This window comes from Neolamprologus brichardi, chromosome 20, assembly GCF_056152115.1.
Source record: "Neolamprologus brichardi isolate AB-2024 chromosome 20, ASM5615211v1, whole genome shotgun sequence".
NCBI classification, from domain to species: domain Eukaryota; kingdom Metazoa; phylum Chordata; class Actinopteri; order Cichliformes; family Cichlidae; genus Neolamprologus; species Neolamprologus brichardi.
This window is the reverse complement of record NC_142123.1, coordinates 4,592,172-4,618,192: the sequence shown is the minus strand read 5'-3', so window position 1 is coordinate 4,618,192 and position 26,021 is coordinate 4,592,172.

Below are 26,021 nucleotides of genomic sequence, written 5' to 3'. Positions count from 1 at the left end.
CCCAGAAAAGGGCATTTAGTCCTTTATTTATTAATCCAACTGCACATCATGTAAGTGGGACAAACATAAACCTGCCAGCGTGTGAGTGTCTTTAAAATGAACCTGAAGATAAATAACAACATAGAGCAAAGACACCAGTGTTGTGCTGTTGCTTAAAGATCTCCACAGGGATCGTGTATTCATGAGCCTTTTCTGGACATTTCTGGAAGTTCACAACCAAGCGTCTTTCAGCATATTCACAAAGAGTTGTCACAGTAGCTGGATCCCCACACTTTTATGCTGGATGTTCTTTCTGATGCAACCCTCCCAGGCATTTGTGGTTCCTACCAATCTCAAACTAGGGATTTTTCACATGTTAGGCTAATGTGTTAACCACTACACTAATGAAATGTAAAAAACACTACTACTTACCTCATCTGCCACATTAAAATGCCTTTTTACTAGAAGAAATTTTGTTTTTCTATTGAGGTAGCAAAATATTTCACCAAAAAAAAAAAAAAAGATTAGATAACACATAGAAAATGAAACCCCAAATGAACAACCTTGCTCAAAGCCAAAAGCAAAACCAGCCTTGGATAAATGGGATGTTGTGCCGAGCACCCAGCAGAGTATTCCCTCCTTTCTCTCTCTCTGGGATTTGATCTCCATGTTGTGATCTAATAACATTCCCCCATGAGACTGCAGATGGCATCCCGATTACACTGCAGGAAAATAACATCCTTTCCCATTCGCACACATAGCGTTTCATAACATACCCTCATCAGGACATGGTTAAATGGCAACTGCAGTTGGGCAGGCTACTCATTCAAACCATTTCCAGCAGACATTCAGTGAAACACCAAGCACTGCGCTACGTATCGGGCAATTCTCTGCAACACGTTTGAAATTGCTTAGAAGATTTCACATGCTCTGCGACAAACTACACACAGCAAAAAAAAAAAAAAGAAATTCACCCCCGCAATTTATAGCTCTTTGAACCCTGCGGGGGCAACGAACAATAGGAACAAAGCATTGTCTTTCAATTGTCTGTGACAGTGTGGGCTGCTCAGCACAGAGGCCTTCACCCTAACTATTGGGGCTGTGTTTGCTAAATGAGCCAGAGCAACACAGCGGAGCCCACAAGGCTCCACACTCTCTGATACGTCCAGGGGCTTTTCTCTGCCTGCACACTCTCTCCACCACCTTACCTCCTCCTCTACCCCCCAATCCTTCCCCTCCGTCAGGAATCTATATTTCATAAGCGAGCTGTGGAGCTCCAGTGCCCAATTATCAGCAGATAAGGCACAGGAAGCCCTGGAGCGCCGGCACGGCTATTTAGACGGGGAGGGGGGAAGGAGCTGGAGAACGAAAGGCAGCCAGGCAGGCAGGCAGGCAGGCAGGCAGGGACCCAACCCCCCAGGGGCACTTCGCCCTCGCTATTTTTTTCTTCCTTCTTTTTTCTTTTCTCGCTCTCTCTTTCTCTCTCTCCCACTGACAGCCTCCTCCCCCCCTTACCTTAGCGGCAGGGTTCAATTAGTGCCGACGGCGGCTAGCACCCACAGCCCCGCTTAGCCCGGGAGCTGGAGCCTCTATCAGCACACACCAACAGCACGCAAGGCTGAGTCCAACGAGCAAACTAACGTCAAGACAAGTTTTGTGTGGGTCTTGCACATATAGTCATGCACACGTACGCACACACACACAATCGTACAATCCGAGAGGCTTTTAGTATCTCAGCCAGGAGCACCACAGAGTCATCCACATAAAATTTTAAATAAAAACTGAAAACTTTTTACTACATTTTTTCTTTTATTCTTGAGACCATGGCATGGAGGTAAGGACGATTCAGTGGCTAGCCTTAACATCCACGTCATGCATGAAAATGAGATATTATTCATTGTGTCCATGAAATAATCACATCTCACTAATCCCTAGGATGTTACTTTTAACAATGCAGGGATTTCCTAGTTAAAGAAAGGTCATATAAAAATATAAAAAGCTGACCAAATGTGAAATTAACAGCAGCCACACCAAATATTTCCTGTTATTTCACTGTTTTTCAGACACGTCGCTGCTGCCTCGTCAGGCCAGCACATTTAATTCAGGATTTTTCACACTCTTCTGCAGCCCCAGACCTTTATTAGCGACGGGGTAAAAGTCAATGTGCCTCCCGCATTTTCAGACCCCACCGAAAAAAAAAAAAGAAAAAAAAAAACCACAAACTCTAACTGCCAATGCTGAGCAAGGTCGGCCAGGGGTCAGGCACAGCTCACGGATACGAGACGGATATCGATTCGCTGGGACAGGCCACGAGCGCACACATACGCACACACACGCACACACACACACTTTCTCTCCTCCTCTTTTTCTCTACAGTCACAGGGCAGGCATCAGCCAATAGATCAGCCAAGGGCAGGAAACGGCCGGGGTCAGAGGGGACGCTGAGAGTATATGTGTGTGTGTGTGTGTGCGTGTGTGATGATAAGACTAACAGCCACCCGAAAGCTGCACCACAGCTATGGGACCTTCAGGCTGGGCCCAATCACCTGTGACCAACAAAGAAAATCACTCTGACCAAAAACTGATAGAGTCATCTTACCTTATCTTCTGTGACTGCTTCAGCATCTTGCCTGTTATTGCTATGGCTTCTATCAATAGGCAGTTAATATTACCAAACACTTGTCACCACAGGACAGTGCTTGGGTGTGTTTGGTTTGTCATTTTTATCCAGTGGCCTGGATCAGGGAATCCACCAACACCAGGAAAGAAGCGGGAGTCGTGCTCTTAAAGCACCAGCAGTGCACTGGTCATCATCGAGTACCATGTATGATTGTTATACTCGAGTAAATAAAAAGTTTATATTTCTCAGTTTTTATGGATGTGTGGTTAAATGCACAGGTGGACCGTATGTTTGCAAGTCTGAAACAGAGGAGAGCAGGCAATGCTCCCAGGCATAGAGAGCAGGGCAGCTCTATCTTCCACTACTATAAGGCAGGGCGGTATAAAGAAAACGAGTGAAGTGCACTGGGCTGCATCAGTAGAGTTGTGCGATATCTACAGTTCAAACCCAATAACTGCAACGTACTGTAGCTCAAATGCAAATATGTGAATAAATTAAGTATCTGTTGATGCAAAGTTTCTATCCTCTTTGAACCTTATCTCATTTTAGGTTTACACATAATTTTGGAAGACGTGACTGCCCTCGATATGTGGGGTACTCAGAAAGTCAATCTCTTGGTCATCTTGCTCATCTCTTACGCTCTTTTAGCCGTTTCAACCACAAACTGCAGAAACACAGAGCAATTTTGATAAATAAGGAAACGACTACAAAAGAAAAGCTTCAGATACAAGACAGAGAAGATAGCGAGGCAGTGAAGGGGAAGTGAACTTCCCCCGCTGACGCTCTTGTTCCACAGCAAGAATCCCCCGGTCGGTAGCCTCAAACATCTGGTTCCAGTTAGCTCTCAGTGCTTTGACGCGTTTCCTGTGCTGCTGCTGCTCCACGCAGCCACGGCCACGACGCACACACCCCTCCCAACAAGCATGACAGCAAAACTCTTGAGATGATACACTGTAGGTCATACACAGACGCATACGTCTAACTCTATGTTCAAACGAGCCAAGAGTGCTTGAGGCTGTACTCTGGCTTCAGACCGTCTGTTACAGAAATGAAGGGGTAATGACATCATAGCCAGAGTTACATTAATAATCTGTGGCATTTCCAAATAAATGTTTTGATGCCATCACACATTTATATAACAAGCAAACATTACTCATCTCATGAAACTTAACACTGTGTCTTTTTTTATGAATAATAGCAGCCAGTTCTATATTAAAACAGCGAATATGATGGAAGTAAGAGCTAGAAGAACAGGACAGTGACGTTACAAAAGAAATTATTTAGCCTTTTGTTCCCAATATGAAACTCATAGTAATACTTTCTTGAAACCAATCCGCAGTGAGAATTTGCTCAGCACTAGTGGTGCGTGCGTCACTGTAAAGCAAACATCTAATGCTGTTTATGTTTCGTACCTTAAGCTGAACCGAGGCAGTTTCCTGCCAGTTACACTGATGCAGCAATAAAGTATCGAAGCTTTGAGTCTGATACACGGTCACAAACAAGCTCAGAGGCACAGATTGTATTTTTGACCTGTCATGACACCATGTTATGTCACTCACTCTGTGTATGACTATAATGTTTCAGCGTAACTGCCCACATAATTAACAAAAACGCCTTCCAGTGAGGTGATTCCCTTTGTGGGGGAGTGGAAAAGGGTGAACCCAGAATGGAGAAATACATGTGAGATGTGCAAAAAAGAAAAAAAAACAAAAAACAAAAGAAAAAAGAAAAAAAAACAACAAGGAGCCCACACAGCCCTGCTGCTGTGCAGAGGAACATTGTAACCTCGTGGGCTACACCGGGGATTACGGGTGGTGAAAGTGAGAATGAGGGGGTGAGAGGAGAGAAAGAAACAAAAGTGCAATGAAGAGGAGGTAAAGAAACAGGAAGGAGCTTCTCAAAGGCTTTCCTGCGTTGGAGGGACTCCCTGTACCACGCAAATTCTCTATAAACAGAACACAAAATCATTCTGTGAAATCACCATGTGACTGGAAATTTACTAACCTCCTGTTCGCCTACTCTTTAAAAAAAAGAGCCAGGCCAGTTTCCATTTCTATTCTAGATTACGCTACAGATGTAAAAATCCGGACATACAGCAAATCTAAGCGAACCAATATTTTCTTAGAGCTTCTTAAGACTACAGCAACATTGCAACTTTCAATATATGAATAATAGTGCATAAAGATGTCGCCACATAAATTCGGTTTGCGGTAAAGCCGTCCTTTTTCTAGATTTAAAAAGCCACACTTTAATTGCTCCCAAGCGCGGGTGAGCATGACCAAATGAGGACAAATGAAAGTTTAAGGAGGCAGTATTGATTTGTGTGGAGGTCAGGGGTAGGTCACCCCTATCAGAGAATCAACAAACAGCCGCCAGCACCCTTCTCAGCTAAGCCAATCACCTTCTGACCTGGTCCACTGTTACCATGGCAAATGACCCTGAACCACACAGACCATAAACTCAGCTCCTTACCGAGTGAAAGCAGCAACGTGGAGCTACGCAAAGATGGTGGAACCACAACAAATCTTTAATACAGATTTTACTCTGTTTTCCAATCTCTGGGACTTGGCGAGTATTCAGAAAAATAGTGCTACTTCAGCAGAGATGTGATCTGGTTGTGCTATTGATTCACAAAACGACGTATTAAAATTCATATTATTCCAATTGAAATGTAATTGAAAAGTAACAAATGAGGGCTTTTGCCTGTATGAATCATTAAGCCCTTAAAGGAACATCAATTTAATGGTTTTACATGCAGTTTAGCGTTTGCTTTTGGGATTTTTTACTCTACAAACGCAAAATTCTCATCAATACAATGATGACTGCAAAAATATCACCCAGCCCAATCACTCCTTCTTATAATCCAATTTTTTGTATCCATGTAGAAGGAAGAAATCTCAGACTCTTGTCTTATATCTACACTTTCCAAATTACCCTCCTCCTGCTCCTCCTTTTAGCCCACTCTCCTAACACCCCTCCTTCCCTCCGAGGCAGGCAGGCAGTGGTGGTAACCAAGCCTCTGGCAGTGTGTTCCTATCCTGCAGGAGCCCTCAGGTTCCAACCTGTCAATATCCCAGGCAGCATCTTGGCTCTGCTGTGGCTCAGTTAACCTCCTCACCCACCGCTACAGCACAAGAGGCTCCTGTCCCTCTGCCAGCCCAGAGACAAGCACATTCTATTCCCCCCACCCCAAGCACTACTTCTCCTTCACCTCAAATACGCTCCTGCACCACAAACACTGAGCTCACATCTGTAAAGGGCAGCACTCTGGCAGCAAAAGCAAGCAAGATGGCAGCTGACGGTAGTTTTCTGCTCACTGACATCTCAGATGCTTTTGGATGACAGTCACGTTGGAAGCTCACTGAGGGTAAAGAGGGAGGATATTGGAGAAAAGCCTGAAGCCTGAAGGGAAGAAAAGCTCAGTGACTCGGTGACAAAGGTCCCGTCATCTCATGGTCTATATCAGTTTCAGAGAGAAGAGGGGTCGCTGTAAGAAAATGAATACATTTTTAAAAAGAAATCGATGCATTGACACAGAAACAGGAATTTCAGAGTGGTTTAGGAGTATTTGTAATCTACAAACGCACACAGGCCTGATCCCAACCGTGGTAACAAGCGTGTGGCAGCATGTCACCCATCCCATCTCAAAACACACGCACTCTCTCCCACACACACACACGAACACGCACGCCTCCGTGCCTGACTGCGAGGCACCGTGGCTGTCTGCTGGGAGCTCAGGTTACGGCCGACCAGACTTTATGGAAGCCTCTCTCCCACACCCACTCCCCCTCCGCAGGGCTCCGGAGGAGGTATCGAGTTGCCGGTTCAGCGCCGGCCAGGCTTGGAGCTGGCGGCGGCTTGTGATCTTGGGTGCCTGTGTGTTTTATCTCCCACTCTTTGAGGATATCAGCACACAGCGCTGCTGTCTCTTCAGGTATGTAGGTGTGATTTACATAGACCCTTCGTGCTCATGCACGTACACACAAAACGCGGCCTCCTTCTCAGCACCTGTATTTTATATTCCCACATGCAATAAGAATAAATGAGGAACAAAAAGTATAAAGTGCTACGTTTTCTCACTTAGAAGCAGGTGTCTTTGAGTCTTATTTGAAGATGTTCACGTCTGATTTTGCTTTTACCTTTGTAGAAGCAACTTCAATTTTTACTAATTCATTTTAAAGCAACGGGGTTTCAATTTTCATCTTCAGATGGTCTAACTCTTGCTTCTGTACACGAACCAAGTCAACAACAAAGTGACACTGAAAAAAATCTGATTACTTTCTGGATAATGAGTGAGATCAGAAGTCTCAGTAAAGGTTGCTCCAAAACCATGATGAATAAAACCAAAACTATCTGCAGCTATAGGGTGAATACTACAAGAGCTAAGACTGACTCTACACCTAAATGGGACTGGTGTCAAAACCCAGCACAACTTTTTCACAACTGAAAAAGCAATGGCGTGCCCCTTTAAGAAAGACTCTCTGTTTCGTGACTCCTACAATTATTCATACATAACCAAAGACCATCACCACAGCACCTATGTCCCTTCCAAACCCCATGATGCTATCTGTTCTCTGAGAGAGTGACTTGCTAAAACCCCGTCTATGAGAATCTCATTGTGGCACATTTGCATTAAGGAGTCGCGGGAAGGGTGCACTCGCGGGTCAACGTCGAACACACCATCTATATTCAGGGACCTTGTGATGGTTCTACCGCAAGCTCGCTTGCTAGCCTGGCTTGGAACGGCACTCATGAATATTGCATGGGGACATCTGCCACCTCTGAATTATAGATCTGTGGAGGCCCAGCATATGGGAACAGCCCAGCAAGTGCTAATGGCTAGCTCGCCATAACAAAATATGGGTTAGAGGCACGTGAATGATAGTTGGGTCATGCAACCTTTCAGTCATCTGAATGTGAGGCGGATTATAAATGTGATTATTTACATGACTCTGTGTGTGTGTGTGTGTGTTCATGTATGTGGAATGAGGATGGATATAGTTATTTGACCACAAACAAACAACCAAATTACAGACATCCAACTTGCTCATGTGACTGTGTGAAAGCCAGTAAATCACACCATGTGTAGCCCATGTAACTCTGAAGCTAATGCGACCTTCTCACATGGGGAAAAGGCAACAAACGAATTTCCACACAGGAATTAATAAAAGTCAGTCGATCATTTTAAAACACTTCCCAACGCTAAACTTGTGGATGTAAAAAATGAGACTCAGAAACCCTCAGCCTAACAAGCAATGGTTAATGTCCCTGAGCCTTTTATGTAGGCTTCCTCCAGCTGAAGTGCAGCTTGCTTGAATATTCTATACTCTGGTTGCAAGGCCTGCTCTTTAAAGAAAAAGAGAGAGAACAGGAGGGGGTTGGAAGGATGGGGGGTTTATTTTCTTCCGGCCCAGTCGAGCAGGAGGCCTGGTCTACCCGGGACCACTTCGATCTACGCCTTTCTCTCCGGGATTATCCTCTTATCAGCGCCGCAAAAGCCAGGCTAAGAAGCGCCAGTAATTAGCCTATCTTTAATTAACAAGCACTTTGCTTCAAAACCACCCACAGTCCATGTAGGCTCCCACTTGGAAGGCAGTCAGCGCCGGCGCAAGGATGAGCAGACTTAATCCTGTTTTTGTCTGACTAAGAGAGAGTGAACATGTAGAAAAGGGCAAAGTTCATTTTCAAGTAGCTGGAGAGTCACACCATGCAGAAACGTCCCTCATGCATGCTCGATCGCAAACAAGCCTTTCTACACCGCAGGTTTCAAAGGGAATCCTACCACCCACCACTGTTCCACTTTGTTGTGCAAGTGTTTATAATGTGTGTGTGTGTTCATTTGAGTGTGTACACTAATGTGTGGATGGATAACCACACTCAAATTATGCTACCACTCACCATCATTCACAGACCTAACTTTCCAGGTTTACTGAAGCCTCCGCCGAGCCTGCAGTGGAAACTTGTGTGGGAGAAGATGAAGGACAGAAGTGACTTCCATGCACCTCGCTGAAGATTAGAAGAGAGAAGGTTCACAACCCCACTCTAAACTGCCACCTTTTGGAGAATACATAGTTCTGAATACTTGCTATAAAGCGATGTGGTAAACAGTAGCACAGCTAAGTGGCCTGTTAAGTCACATTATGGTCATAGATCACCAAGCACTGGGTTATAGCTGGAGCAAGATGACAGCTCCGGATGAAAGGAAGAAGTGCAGACTATGTAGAAGGTAAACCATGCCCTAGCTCGGCCTGGCCCTGGCAGTGCCAAGCAGGAGGGGCGGCCCCAGCGTGCATACATTAGCGGTGCTTAGGCGCACTAATTGCTTCTCACTTAGACAAATCTCCTGCAAATCACGGCTGTGCCGCCAGCACTGCCCGAGCCCCCCGGGATGGAGAGACGGCAGGCAGGCGGACGGAGCGAGAGGCAGGAGGAAGAAGAGAAGGAGGAGGAGGGGGGTGGCAAGTGGAGCGTGTGTACCAGAGGCGCCTTGGAGAAGGAGGGAGGAAGGAGAAGGATGAGGGGGGGGGGGGGGGGGATGCTCCCATGAGAATGGAGAGAAACGAAGAGGAGAGAAAGAGAAAGAGAGGGAGAAGCTTCAACACTTCAAGAGGCTCTCTCTCTCTCCATCTCTGCTCATCCATAGTCCAGGCTGAGTGCCCCCCACCCCAACCTCTTACACCCCTACGCTCAGAAGCCCCACCGCTGCTCCACTCCTCCAACGCTCCATCCCTCCACCTCCCCACCCCCAAGCTCTCAGATCTGTGCTCTGCCCCCTCGCTCGCCCCTCCTTTCTCACACTCCCTCCCTCTCCATCGCTCTACAGAAAAGTGGAGGAAAGATGAAACTCTACAAAGAGGGGGGGAAAAAAGAAAAGAAAAAAAAAATCAATAACACAGATGGATAGCTGGATAACAGGGTCCGGCATGCTTCGGCGGTGAGGCAATCCAGAGGGTGCCCACACAACTTCCACAAAGGCGGAGAGATGGGCAAAAACAAGACGCTGGAAAAGAAGGTGGTGATCAGCCTCAGGAAGTCAACATCACCCGCAACACACAAGTACACACTCGCTCACATAGAAGTGTGCTCTCTGCAATGTATGGCTGCAGCCATACACAGACAAACACCCAATATTTCCACAGATGAAAATATAAACAAAAATAAATACGTTTGTTGGAATTACTCATTCTATCCTCAGCCCCACACGGCTAATTGGGGAAATGCTACAACACAATAATAGTCATCAGATAACCTGAGATAAAAGAAAATAGCCCTCTGTAACAATAAGATAGAATACAAGAGATCAATATTATTGCCAGGTTTATTATTCTGCTGGTGTTAATCTGAATATTGGGTGGCTGAAGGCAACATTTCTCTTTTTAGCAATGGTTTAAAGTGTACCCAATCACAAGCACTGTATACAGTTTACTAGTGGGGGGAAGGACCAGGAGTTAGATCTAATTTTTGAGTATATTCCACCATGACTTAGTACAAGTTTGTGGTACTTTTTTCCTCAAACTTTTTAGTTGCTAGTGAAGTTTTGTATAGGGAGACACTGAGCTCATTCAAGTCTAAAGCAATTCATGGACAAAGTTGTCTGGGAAAGGGCAGAGAAGCAGTGGGCATCCAATAAAATTACACTCAGGAGAGGTGAGGGAAGAGCTTGGCAGTAGTCCCCAGCAAAGAAGCAAAGTTAGTTCTACTCAAGCGCACAACTAGAGCAAAGGAAAGCATTTCCAGATATTTTCTGAGCCAAAGACAACAAAACTACAGCTCAAACTTTCTTAATTTCTTATACAAGATTACCATTCAGAGTTCAGAAGCCTTGAGGAGACGCTAAGTGAAGATTAGCATCAACACTTGTGTTTTTTTTTGTTTTAATTTAATTAATTGGGGAGATAAAATTAGTGGTAATGGAAAAACAAGTCTATATTTAATATAAATATAAAATATGAAAAGAGAGCTGATCTGACACCGATTACCTCATTTCTATTAGCTTGAGCTTTAACCTTCTTCTTCTTCACCTTTTCCCCCATAAAGATGAAATGTGACAACATCCCCTCTCCTCTCCCGAGTGTTGCCACCTCAGTAGCTGCATAGGCAGAGGCCACACTCACTAACGTCACTCATTTTGTTCTATAAGAAGGCCTGAAGAAAGCACCAAGTTCACAAAAAGCGCTTCAGTGGTTTCTCCTAGTAAGCTTTCAAGGGGTAAAGAGTTACAATTCACATTTAAGGAGACAAAATTAAAACAATGTTTCTTTCTTTAAGCCCTGAAATACCTGTTTGAGCCCCTCTTACCTGGGATCACTGCAAGCTAGCTTAACATAATCAGGCTTACTAAGAATAAACCTGGATTATCCATTTAGTTTTCTTGTAAAACACACAGGCACTGGGATAATCAGGGCCATCTATCAAATGTCAAAGTGGTTTAAAAAAAAACGGTTTGTAGTAACACACCTACTGTCTGTGTCAAACAGTACCTTATAACAGCCCTTTATCTCTCAGGCCATGTGTGATGCACTTCTGCCTGGTCTTTCCTCCCACGAAACCAGCGCAGATTGGGTGTGATGCTTTTAGCAACTGTGGGAGAGGTGACAGGGTGAAGACTTCATTATAATGAATGTCAGCGATGACCCCAATCTCCCATATTCGCAAATGCAAATGCAAATGCACACATGCACATATACATGCAAATGCACACATGCACATATTCCACCCAGCTCTTCTCCTACAGTCCAATCTTTGCTGAAATTACTATAATCCTCCCTTGGGCATAGTGGTTCTTCTCTCTGTGGCCACGCTGAAGCTGTCCTCAGCAAGCTACTGCAGGTCTGTTACAGTTGGTAAGTGACTGAGGTACATTTGATTATTTACATTTAACACATTTTATTTTTTTCAGTGTATGTCTGAGTTAAAATGCTGAAGGTGATTAGGGTGCTGGCTGCGCCCAAGTTTGAGGTTAAGCCTGTTAAGTCAAATCAGAGTATGTCTAAACTTATATTTAGACTTCTGAAGTGGTTTTGTTCAGTAGTAGTGAAAAAGTTGATAATGAAAACTATTTAAACTGACAATTTGTGATCAATTAACACAAACATTTCAGACATTTAATAATTAATCCTTCATTTAGACATTTTCCCCCCCCAATATAATAAATCACCAGCACCATCTACTGTCTACTCCCTACCCTAAAACGAAGGCACAAACTAGACCCCAACTGCAAAATATGTGCCTACTGCGCCATCTTATGGAGACAAGCAGACAACTCAACTCCCAGCAGGCAGATAAAGAATAGGCAGCTTTTCTTTGACTGCAATATTTGTATGGCCACATTTAAAGAGGACTGAAACACAGGAATCTACAGTAGTTTTGGAATGATAAATATATTAGACAAAACACATAATGGGAGATGAACTAGTATTATTCTTATACGAAATCCATGAAATCCTGGATTGATGCTCGATACTAGAAGAAGACAACCAATCAAGATTAATAGCTTTAATTTCATGGGGGGTTTTTTTTGTTGTTGTTGTTGATTTTTATGTTTTCTAGCTACTAGATGGCTAATCCATCACTGAATACAGACCTGGATTAGGTCAAGCACAAAATGGAGTGGATGTAATCAAGTGTTGCTGACTATCAGAAAAATAACTAGAATAAAACTTAAAATAGCGATTATACAAAAATCTGAATAGTTATCCAAATCATGCCAGCACAGCATAATTTGTAGAGGTCAAAGCTTTTGTTGCATTGTTGTGCAGGTGGGTTTTGAGCTGCAAGACTCTTACATCCTAGTATTACTGACCTGTGAGATCTACCCTGATTAATCCCGGTATGTGTGCAGCTCTCATGACTGAGGGCAGCTTTACACTGAATTTTAATTGCAAAGAGATCAGATTTGCACATTTCAAGTGTTTAGTCTGTCCCCCCTGTTAATGCCTGAAAAATAGCATTATCTCAAGAAATCTGATATTCCTTGGCTTGTGTGACACCTGTTACGAAATCAGTTTCACCCCGGTTCTTTTTTATTCCTCAGGCATCCAGAGACGGCACCGGACTCAGTAGCCTTTTTACAAAACCTTTGTTCATCTTCAGTTAAGCATGCATCTTCTAGAAGGGAAGACGTGCAAGGCCGGTGTCCCCCTGCATATCTCCCACTCCTTTGTTTGTTACAGTCAGCTTTATAGAAGTGACCCCATCATAAAACCCCCATGGTGTGTTGAAAACTCTGTGTTTGTGTGTGTATGTGCGAGCAAGTGAGTGCCTGTATGTGCGCGTGTGTCTCTGTACCTGTGGCTTCCTGCCGGTCATAAAAGTAATCTCCTCACCCAATCTACACCAAATTCCTTTAGACAACATACAAAACACAGTTAACATATTACAAACAGTGAGACCCCCACTCTGCATCCACTGGGCCATTGGCCTCTTGTTGTCTTACATTTACAGATAAGCATGTGGAGAGTCTCCTGCAAACCTACTTCCAAGTTATGGCAATTGTGAACTTTTATTAAAGGTACAAGCATCAGCATCAGCAACCCCCAACTGTAGCTTCCTGTCTCCTTTTATGACAGCAGACCCCCAGTGTCAATAAATTCCTTTCCCTGTACACAATTACACACACTCTCAAGCCTACAGCTAAGTCAAACTAAAACACACAGACAAATCCTTCCCTATTCCTCTGATCTACTGCTGGACCCGCTCATCTAAGCAAATTTAACACATTGTATTCTAATAATTGTTTTCTTGTACTCACACACCTTTGCAAGCATATCTCCAATATAGCTGGATGTAGCTCTTTGAGTATGTGTGCAGCCTTCAGTGTTTGTATGGACTTTATCATAATATAAAAGCACAAAACTGGATAAAAGCTCTTCATTAGTGGTAAGAATTATTTTAAATGACATGGTTTTTTGTAATCTTGAAAACATGTTAAGCAATCTTTACATTTAGAGGCGTTTCAGAGGACTTCTCACAAAGTCTTTTGACTGAAGTGTATCTTGTGCTTGCTAGCACTGCTAGGAAAGGTATCAATTAGTAATTAAAAAGTTAATTTTATGTGTTGTAATGTCAATAATTTTATGGTTTAACTAACAGGGTAAAACACCATAGCTGCATTAAACTACCCAACTAAAAAGTGTCATACTAAAGACATGAAAACAGCTGCGTTTTAGACAGCTAACTGTTAGCAGCGTTAGCTAAGAGCTATCCAATATTTAATTGCTAGAAGCCATTTTGGCATTTGGTAACTAACTAACGTTATTTTATACTTTCTAGATTAGTTGTCTCTTTAACGAGGACATTATAATTACTAACTTTACGTTAAATGGCCCGTGACTGTCATCGTTACTTACCGGGTCACTGTTTTATTTAACCGTTTAAAATAGAGACTGTATATAAAAGAGAGCGGGAGCAGCCTTTGGTCCTCTGTTTTTCATTGGATGCTGCCAGGAAAACAGTTGACTTCCTACTACCAAATTTAACAACATCCGGTTGCTTTCAGTGTAAAATACCCTTTTGGGATATATGTATGCTTAATTAGGGGGGAAATTATTGAATTACAAACTCAACTAATGCTTTTTGCACTAGAAAATATATGATAAGCAAGAATGTTACCTCTTCTACAAATCAAATATCCAAACTACAGGCTTTTATTGTGAAAAAAGGAGTATTTTACAGCATTAGCTCATTAAGTTAAAAGTCCACTAACACAATCCAAAAACAAATTTAAAACTAGGTCTAGTCAGAATCCAAAAAACTGTAAATTGGGCCGAAATCAAATAATTGGCCCACCTCTTTTGTTGAAGTCAGACAAAATTAATCTACCCTATTACCTTCTTATATTTTAGATCTTTCTTGAATCAGGTTGACTGTGTATGCACAAATCAAAATCCGGATCAGAAACAGCTTCAACAACACAAGTGAGGGAATCATCCTCTGCATGTCCTATTTCTTATTAATAGGTAGCCTGTATGCATTTTTACATTTGATCAATTCTGAGTCCACAATCGAGCTAGAAGCCCCCTCCTCATCACCTTTGTCTGCATCACAGTTCACTTCCTCAGCTACAATCTTTCTTTCACAGCCAACTGTTCCCACCAGCTACAATGGACACTCTCTGATCACAAAAGCACAAAACTGCATGAACAATGCTAGTGGTAACTCCACATACTACTATTAGGTAAGTTGATTTTTACAAATTTTGTAGTAAAAATGCTAGATGAAGTGCATTTAGTGGATCCTATTTAGACTTTCTGTCCAGCTGAAATATTTGAGTTTTATATATTCAGCCTTGGCGCTCTGTCGCCGTCTTCTGGTCAGCCACCCATAAAAATGACAACAATAACATTAAGACTGGTTGTAAACCATTGTTATAAAATTAAATATTGTTTTGGAGTTTGGAAGAATCTTTGCTGAACACTGAAATGATCCTAAATTACCAGAAGTTGAAAGCTTTAAAGCCACTACCAAAATTTGTGTTTTGAAGAAAAAAAAAAGATTAATTTGGCATGAAGACTTTTTATTTAAAAGAACAAATAAATATATTGTTTGTAACTTTTTACATCTTGCCTCATGTGATGACATAATAGTGAGTCAGTGACCCTCTGGTTCACCTCCAAGGTGACAGCCCCCTCTAAGGGTTAAATACCTGGTACTCTCCGCCAGTCGTTTTAGAAGTGAAGAAGTCTCTTGGATGAGAGGCGAAGTCCAATCACCTTCTTTTCAAGCGCTCAAGACTGCTATGACCTGGAAGATTGAGAACCTATACCGACATATCCCCATGTAACAGCACAACCACTATGTTTTTACATACATAATCTATTTTGGGATTTTTGCTTATTCACAAAGGGTCGCCAGCAGGTTTCTGCATGTTTGAGTCGGCAGATTTTTACATTGGATGTCCTTCCTAATGCTATTCCACAGGGACTGGTGTCTCCTCCCAGGAGATATTTCACTTGTTAGGCAAATATGTGAGCCACTACACCGCAGGACCACTATTTGCATAAATGCTCTTCCCGTGATGACAGAACAACTGCAGGTGGGGCACATACAAATCAGGTAAAAACATGAAACTACTTTGAATGAATATGATTTGGTAAAATTACATTTGAACTGGTTATTGTTAATGATTAAAAGGAATTGTGGGGTGTGGGATACAAACGTTCCTCTCAAAGTGGGGCTCAGCAGAAAAGGTGACTGCAACTAATTTGTGAAGCAAATTGTTTGAATTTTTTGCTTATCAGAACTGTGTGACACAAATAAGTCTGTAAGGCTGCGAAGTATCAAAGTTTTTGATCATAATTATGACTGAGAACCTTCACAGACGTGATCATAATTATGTTTTCTGTTAAGAAAAGACTGATTCAAATGAACCAAATACAACTTCATGACTAAAGGTTTTGTCGCCATTTCAACTATTTTTTGGTTAAAACCAAATTAAGACTATAAAATGTGAATATTAACTCATACTGTGATCTGGATAAACTTCCAACAGATTAATGTTAGGGGATCACAGCACATCCACAATATTACGCTTAATAATAACCAACAAGACCTAGGGTGTGCAAAATATTCCATCCATCCATCCATCTCCTTCCGCTTTATCCGGGGCCGCAGCAGTCTAAGCAGAGAAGCCCAGACCTCCCTCTCCCCAGCAACCTCCTCCAGCTTTTCCGAGGGAACACCAAGGCGTTCCCAGGCCAGTCGCGAGATATAATCTCTCCAGCGTGTCCTGGGTCTGCCCCGGGGCCTCCTCCCAGTGGGACATGCCCGGAACACCTCACCCAGGAGGCATCCTTGTCAGATGCCTGAACCACCTCAGCTGGCTCCTTTCGATGTGGAGGAGCAGCGGCTCTACTCTGAGCCCCTCCTGGATGGCCAAACTTCTCACCCTATCTAGAGGCCAGCTAATTTCCGCCGCTTGTATCCGCGATCTCGTTCTTTCGGTCACTACCCACAGCTCGTGGCCACAGGTGAGGGTAGGGACGTAGATCGACCGGTAAATTGAGAGCTTCGCTTTTACACTCAGCTCTCTCTTCACCACGACGGACCGGTGCAGCGTCCGCATCACTGCGGCCGCAGCACCAATCCGTCTGTCGATCCCCGTCTCCCTTCTCCCATCACTCGCGAACAAGACCCCGAGATACTTGAACTCCTCCACTTGGGACAGGAACTGCAAAATATTATTTTTATTAAATAAAATATATATCTTTATGCCTAATTAACCTTTTACCACCTGCTACTTTTAATCTTTCAAAGCATGAGTCAGCGGAGTATATTTTTCTTATTGTCCATAAATCCTGGAGATTATGAATAAATCCCAACATGTGCATGTGCAGCTTAGAGTCAAACACTTAAACATTTTTTTAAGATTTACATCTTCGGTGGGGATTAACCTGCTTGGGGTTGAGTAGCTTAGACAGGGTATCAGAAAGTAATGAAAGGCAGACTTTGCAGAATTTATTGACATTAAAAGGGTTTAAAAGTTTTACCTTTAAGCTAGTGGCAAATAAGAACTTGGTTTAGATGGTGTACAAAAATGACCACAAGCCATTTAGAGTCATAAAAAGGGCAATTAATGAGGGCAATGCATTATATTTTATTTAGCTTTTAATTCCTGTTGTTCCACCTTGTCTCACCAACCCGCCCATACATAAAAACAGCACAGTGCACTCAACTCTGTGTGCGCTTAAAATCTAAGCTGCCTTTTTTGGATCTAAACAATATTTTAGTATGGGAGACCGGGGATAGTTGTAACGTGGGTCAGTTGTAACACTTCCAATTTCTCCAATCAGGGCCAAGTTTCAAATGATGTGACTCATCCTGTGCATGCCCAATTCAGTTCTGCTATCACATGTGAAAAATCAGCACATTTTTTCAAACACAGACAATTTAACATGAAAAAAAGTAATTTGTATGCCAAAAAGTAAGTTTTTCTACTTTATTTCAATTTCTAATAGCATTATCTGCTTTGCAGTTAAACTCATCAAACTTAAATTATGTTATTTGTATGTCTATGGGGATATATTCTGTGTAGGTCTTTAGTGCTAATGTTTTAGCCGTTGGCTGTAATGTTAGCTAGTTCATGGCTATAGGAGTCCGGGTCAGTTGTAACAGCAACAGTCTGGGTTAGTTGTAACAATAATGCAGATGTTACAACTTACCACACTATTACTTTAACTTATATTAAGCAAGTTGGGGCAACGACATCAGCAGAGAGAGGTTCACTGGTCGCTTTTGTATATGCGGTTAATGCCATTGGCAACACAATTCCTCCACTGTTTGTGTTCCCACACATACATTATGCAGACCACTGTGTCAGAGATGGACCAGTTGAAAGTACTGGTAGTGGAAATAAATCAGGATGGGTGCAAGAAACAGATTTCCTCATCTTTCTGAAGCACTTTGCAAACCACACCAAGGTAAGCCATGATAAAAAGTGGTGGTGCTGGTGAACAACTACATTTTTACAGCTTCATTGTTATGTTCAAAATTGGTGCAAGAGTTGTAGGTTATAATCCCCACTGAGCCAATGAGGCCAAACTCAAGGAAGACCAACCAAAATGAATGAAATATTCAGTTGCAGAAAATTCCATAATTTGTCTTTTTTGGGGGGTTGACATATGTTCAAAAGCTAGATTTCTGCATTCTGTCACACACACACATAGTTACATAAATGGCTCTAAGTGCATTCATGTGTTGAATAAACAAAGATTACATGTTAATGTTTTGTCAGTACCCTTATTTCATTGTGTTACATTTCACCCCAGGATATGTTACAACTAACCCAGACTATGGGGTTAATTGTAACATTTCACTCTTTGTGTTTGAGACCATACCATGCAATGGGTAATTGTTCTGCAGAGAAAATAGCTGCACTATTTAATAGCAGAGACATGTAAATACTTTGCATTACATTTGAATCCACTACCTTAAAAGAGCTCCAATTTACAGACAGAAATGTCAAAAATGTTACAACTATCCCCAGTCTCCCCTACAATAAATAGAATCGTGTGTGTGATCTTGTAGTTTTTTTTTTTTCTGTGCAACCTTTTTATCTTCAGCTCATTTTCATCGTGTTACGCTGTGAGGGAAGCGAAGCGTACGCAGGAGCAGCGTGGCCAGCGGGTATGTGTGCGCGGCGGGCGGAGAGGCTCGCGGACAAACAGAGTGTGACAGGTCCGCTCAGCCACGCTGGGATAGAGGGTCACGCCTACAGCAGCGCTCGAGACAAGGTCAGCCACGACGAGACTGACGAGCAGCACTGGTGGAGATTACACATGATAAGCCACCGCTCACCCAGTGGCCTCTTCGCTCGCTCTCATTTTCCCCTTCCTCCCCCTTCACAGCCGGCCTTCTCATATCTCTCTGCCACAATGTCAAGTGTTTACCGTTTTAGTTTGCTTCACTGAAAGCCATTTGGCATGTTCAAACATTTCTGCCTCCCTGGAGCGCTGCTTGCGCAGGGACATATTTCCTTTAATGAGGGCGAGCAGGCAATGCAAGAGACATCTTTCACTGCCTGCTTTTATTCGTACACACCTAGAGACACACACAAACAAGCGAGCAACTTCTTGATTTAGACACCTTACACTGTACTGTTATGAGCACAGACAGTTAGCGAACCTGCCACATTTCCCTCCCACGTAAAAGTCCCTGAGCTGTTTCTGTCAGCAGCGAGTGGGAGAACGTGGCTCCACAGTGTGTTTGCTAACAGTAAGGAAACCCAGCAAAACGCACACACACACTACACAAACACAACCTTATCAGTGTTTACACATATTGTCTGCTGAAGCTCGTGTATGCACAGCGTGCATGCTGCAATAAAACTTACATCGGCCTGTTTCCACTACATCTGCTAGCTGTGTGAGTAATCAAACTGCATGGGCAGGGTGTGTGTGTGTGTGTGTGTGTGTGAAGAGAAGCCACTTCATGCCATCTGCATGTGCAGAGCATGCTGTATTTGAATCTGAATACAGATACAAGGCAGCTCAACACTCAACAGAATCAGTGTGTGAGTGTTGAGGATCACATGTTTGCCAGAATTAATTAGTTTACAGCTAATAATCTGACCATATTTGCAGCCAGCAGTAGAGCATGTTGCCAGATCAAATGAAAGAAAAAAAAAAAAGACTCCGAGCAGAAAATCAGCTCAGCGTTCATCTGCCCGAAAAAGGAAAAATAATGACTTTTCCCTGCTTTAAAAAGAAGAAAAATCAGAGTGAAACTTTAATAATTTTCCATTAATTGGTGCACATGCCATCTGGAGAAAGCCACGCTTTAAATAAGAGAAAAACTTTTCCACGCAGAGGCATACATGTGCATTTCCAGTAGAGGACTCTCTGCACCGCCTTCCCTCCCAATGACATCATGATGCACATTGAAAGCAGATGTGCTGGACGGGTTACAGCGCTCCCTGAAGAGGGCGGCCTTGTCAAGTGCCTTTTAAAGAACCTTTGAAATACACCATGCTCTGCTCTTGTTTCATGAATTAACAGGCTTACACACCCACTGCAAAGAGAAGGTTAACCGCTGCCTCGCGTACAAACACCTAAAATAAAAGGAAAAAATCTAAAAACAAAATCAGCTCTTTTTGTCATATGGGAGAGAAATGATCAAAAAATATTCACAGTAGTGCTTTAACAAAACAACAAAAACGTCAATCAAATAAACTGAACGAGCACAAGCTGTAAAACGGTTTAATGGTCGACTGCAGCCCCTGTGCCAGCGCCGCGTTCAGCTCAGGCAGTTGCAGCTCATGTGGCGAGCTCGCTGCTCTTTGTTCTAACCAGAGCATATGCCACAAGCCCTCACTGCTTTTCCTCAACAGCTGCTAAGCCCATTAAATCTGCAGCCAGCCACAGGAGTGGAAGGGCGTGCAGGGAGGGAAGGAGGGAGGAGGGCTCGACTAAGCCGCGCACTGTTCCTCCGTAACCCCGGGGGCTGCTCCGCAGAAATGTTCAACACGAGAACACATAATCGGGATGAGCGCTGCGCGTTGACGTGCTATATCTGTTCATTAGATTCACTTTAATCCCGATTATTACGGCGGCGTCGCTGTCATACGCTTGGATCATGTGACCTAAAGTAAAGCTATATAAAGAAGATGCACTCGGGCTGCTCTACGAGGTGCCTTTAAAGGAGAATTTATGAGCAGTGTGGTGATTATCCGGCATCCATTCCGCATCATTTAGTGAACTAACACTGCCTGTTTGCTCTGCAGTCCTGTGCCTCAGGCTCCGGAGCTCAATGGCTCCCAGTGCCTCTATTTGCTGTGCTGCAGGATATCACAACACTATTCATTTCCAGGCTTCACATCACCTCATTAAATTGACCTGTCCCTCTGCACAGTATTAAAAACGGCTTTATGAAGACTTTCCTTTCACACGCGCACAAATAAAAAAAAAAGGGGGGGAGGGCAGTATAGCTCTTCTATTTTGTCTCTGTATGGCTCATTTCGAGGCTCAGTGATTTGCCTGGATTTGCTTCACACCTCCATCTCGAGGGGGCTTCAGCTTGTCCATAACCTCGCTGCTCTCAGCTGGTGAAAAGCTCCACAGCCAAGGGATTAACCACATCCTGTGATTAGCAGCCCACTACTTCACCCAAAGGAGGATTTTACACTCAAATCACAAACACCGCCTCGATCACAACGCTTAAAAGATGCCGTTTTCATTCGAGTCATTATAGAGATATCAACCGTTTCCGCCATTACACTGATGGCATAAATATTTACACGCAGTTATACTTATTATAGTGTAATCAGATCAAATATTAAACTAGTAATCTGTGGTAAGAGCAAACAAGGGACTAACTATATTGTAAATATATAAGTAAATCTATAAAACTGCACTTTTAGGAGATGCTTCATGTAACAGTAAGAGAGAAAAATGGATGATTTACATTTTCTTTCCTTTATAATTGGGCATAAAACGCAGCTTTATGCTCGCAGCCTTCATTAAACAAACCCGTACCAGTGGATTCTTTGCAGCCTCTTGACTTACACATTCAAACAGAGCGTAAAAAAAAAAATAGTAGCACAGATATGTCCATTTGCTTTAAGACATTTCAGCCCACAGTCTTATTATCTTGTGAAATGAAGCAGAAAACGTGTGGTCCGGGTAAGGCAATAGGCAGAGAGAAACCAGGCCTCGGTGTAAAATATATGATGACAGTGGTGCTGGAGATGGTCTATTACTGCCGAATCTTCCCAGAGATGCTATTTTCATCCAGAATAAATTGTATTCTGGAGCAGGGACAAATATTGTGCTCGCCTCCTCTTCTTTTGATAACCAAGGTGAGCGAGGAGGCCTGGGGCAGCATGCATTTAAACATCTTTTTTTTTCTTCTTTCTCCATCTCCGAGGTGGTGCTTGTCCTCGGGGCCTTGAAGGCTGCTGCTGCCCGCCCGCCGGTGAGTTTATCTGCCAGCGCAGTGGCCGAGCACTCTCTTCCATGGACTCCAACTGAAGATTAATTACACAGCAGAGGTGAGGGGAAAAAAACAAAGGCCAATCCATCTGTGTCAGGGCAAGTGGACAGCCCCACGGCGCAGCGGGTGAAAGCACTGGCAACGCCATCTATCACGGGGTCGGCTACAGCACAAACACAAGGTCAGGGTGCTCCTTGTCCCCAAGACGCAGCGTGGTAGCCCCACTTGCACCCCAGAGCCCTTATTTGGCTCCAAGGCCCCCTTCTTAGTCTAGCTATAGTCCTTAGCACAGCAGTAGGTGAGGCTAACCAGTTGCCACACCACAGGAAAAACCAGTAGCGGGCTTCTCCGTGGTAGCAGGCGACTGACAGCATACTATCAGTCCTGCCCCACAGACTGATGATAGCTGAGGAAATTGCTAAGGAGTAGAAGCCATTTACTGCCTGTGATTTATTTAGCTTTGGTGCTGTTGCTACCCATAGACAGGCAGGCTTTTATAAAGCCACAGCAAGCATGACAGGCCAGGGTCGAACACGCGCTGTCTGCATAATGGGAGACTGTGAAGCTGCTCTATAGCACGTTAGGCCGGTCGGTTAATGACAACCTGATTCCCCCCGAGTCACATCTGTTGTGCAAAATAAAACACATTTATGGTTTGATTTATCAGGAAAAGTGTCTGTGTGAGGATTTGCAGCTTTGCTCCTTATTTCACTCTAAACTGAATTTTTACAGTTTTTACTCCTGGAAGAGAAAAAAAGCTAATAATAATCGTTGGTTACAGCCCTAATGGGAGTATGTATCTATACTGAGATGATCATATAGCAAGCTCAGCACAGCAGACAGTGAGGACAATAATAAGCATTCCTTTAGGGGAGAGTGGTGCTGTTCCCCTGCTCAGACTACAGGGAGAAAATGCTGTCAATAAGCACCTTTTATGTGTGGGACAGGCACAAGCTTTGTGGCTGTGTTGGCTAGTAAAGCACCTTTATATTGCAGAGAAGATATTTCAGTAGCTGCTTAACAGAAAAGCAGAAATCCACCTTTAGGAAACACTATTAATTAATCTTAAACTCACAATCGTGATCTTGTGGGTTTGAGCGGCTAATCTGCTTTTGTATGACTATTATTGCCTGGAAAAGATGCAAACCAAATTATTTCTATGAATTTTACTGTTTTTGTTCTGTTTTCAGATTATTTCTTTCTGTAGAAATCAATATATGAAAAATATAGCATGTAAACAAGCCAGATTATAGCAAAACTGCTCATTTACCGCCGTAGTCCCAGGGCCGGCCACATTCCTGGAGGAATCCACAGTTTGCCTGTAAGCAGCTTCTCCGGTTTATATGTTCAATGATAGTGAGACTACAGCATCTATATATAAAAAGAAGACATTTAGCTCATCTTGGTAAAGCGATGCTGTGACCTTCATCATTTTAAGTCTGTGCAAAGGAAAGCTCTGCTGAACCCTGGGCAGGAAGGAGGTAAGATTGCCTATTAGTGCAGTTAAGCTATCGTTTGAAGGTCAAGGCAACAAATTTAGAGTAAAAGAGTGGGCGTGACTGTAAAGGTTTGAGGTTAATGTACCACCATGTTAAATTTTAATGGACTTCAAAACACGGAAATAAGACAAAGGCAGAGAACGCTTTAAGTTTTACTTCACACGTTATTCAAAGTGCTCGAGTGTAAAGATGGAGGCAGATTGTCAGGGATATGTGGGGGACATTTAGGCACCATGGTTTGGGTCTAACCATCACCTTAGAGGTGAGGAAAAAGGAAAATTCTGGGTGGTCATCCTATGATGGAATATTTCCATCCTTATAGGAGTAGTTCTTTTCACGATGAGTAGCGCACCTGTAAGGCACTGATTGGTCTAATGAGTATAATGGCCTTCACAGCTCCCAGATTTTAACTTTTGGTTTGGGCGTTCCATCCATCAATCCATTCATCCATCGGTGATCCGATCCATCCAGTCCAGAGTTGGTGGGGGCTGAAGCTTATCCCAGCTGCCATAGGATGGGTAGCATACACCCCGGACTGGTTGCCAGTTTGTTGCCTGACTTGCATTCTCCTTTAATTTGTTTCACATCTGTGTATTTCCAAGCATTACATGTACCACACATCCAAGGTACGTTAGCTATAGATGGACATTTTGATGTTATGTAAACAGGTCACCAGTAGCAGGCTGCCTGAGATATCAGACAGGCTGTTGTTCACCATGTAAAAAAACAGGAAGTTCGTGGGACAGTGCTCATCAAAACTGGGTTAAAAATAGCTTGTTATCAGGTTTAACAAACTTTGAGTCTCTGCTACATCCGCTCCGATGGCAGGAAGTTGAATCAAGTCAATAAACCTGATAAAGAGGATTGAATGTGACCCCAATCTGACCATGCTGTTAGCTTCCTGTCTCTGATTATGAGATTTATTCTGGTGTTAATTCTGATTTGCAGTGCAGTATTGTGCAAACATCTCAAACCGCCCCTCGTTTTTTTGTGTTTTGCTTCAACAGAACCACGCTTTGTTGTCATTTTTAAAGTGGCCTTGCGCAACAGTTCTTCAGGCTTTCAAAGTTTTTCTCTGCACACTGGCTGCTTTTTCACTCATGTTCAGTCCAGTCCAGTGGACTACTCAACACTGACCTATGAGTCATTCAAGCATAACAAGGCACCTAACTCAAGGGATGAACCAGTGAACTTGTAAACTGTATCTTTGTTACTTTGTTCCTGTTTCTTTAGTTGAATGTACAAAGATAACACAGTATGTTATCAAAGATAATGTGTTGTTAAAAACATTGAGGTAGAGCTGGGCGATATAAGATTTTTTCATATCACAATATGTTTTTTTCATTTCAGGCAATAACAATATATATCATGATATAAGCCAAATAACTATATTTGTACGATTTAAATGTGAAATAATCAGCAGCTTGTTTTGATTTAAATATTTATTTCCCATAATAAGTTCAACAGGGTAGATGTACTTAAGGAACATGAGACTTTTTCAGATAAATAAAGGCAAATATTGCAAACTACACAAAAGGCAGCCGCTAAAGTGTTTAAGTTTCAAAACAGAACAAACAAAACAGACTAAATTGTCAATTCCACTTAGAAACAAAATATTAATTCTAAAAATAAATCTTAGTTTGTTTTACAGAAGAACAGACAAAATTGACTAACTTTTGTCAATATCAAATAAACTGAGAACTAAAAGGAAATTATCAATCTCTCCTTGTTGTATAGCTTCGCTTTTCAAACAGTTTTAACTGTTACTTTAGTCTGACAAAAGCCGAATGACGAATTAGCGCTTCCAGTCAGAAAGCGATTTATTGTATGTATTTATTGACTTGCTTTCGGCACTACTCTGTTTTTGTCAAACTTGAAATAGCCGAAATACCTTCACACTACGGAACTTCTATGGCTCTTCCGTTCGACAATCTCTCCGGCATTGGAACCATCATCTGTTTTCTCTTCGCTAACCTTCGGTCACGCTCGGTTGATTTTTCTCTAGTCAGCGCACTCATTTCCTCCATTACCCGGGCGGCACGGCGGCTGGCTGCTTCCCAAACAAATACACATGTGCGGCACTTGTGCTGTACGTAACAAGTCACCTGACGTGACGCTGCGGCTGTGATTGGTTCGGCTCTGCACTAGTTAATTTGGATTGGCTGTTCTTCTCTTCTTTTTTTTAAGAGGACAAGCGAGATGAGGCCTATCGCAATAGTTTAACTTTTCTATCGAGAAAAAGTTATTTCGCAATACATATCGTTATCGTTCTATCGCCCAGCTCTACATTGAGTACAAAAGCAGAAGTGGTGGGCTTAACCGCAGATGAGCTGTATCTGAAAGAGAGAGGAAGAAATCCATCAAAGTCCTGACACAGGACCTGAGAGATGTATCTGACCCTTCAGCTGACCATCTACTGTTCACTGAAGCCTGGGTGGCAGTCAAGAAGCCATTCTTAAAGGAGGGAAACAGAGAGAAAAGGCTGAGATGAGCCAAAT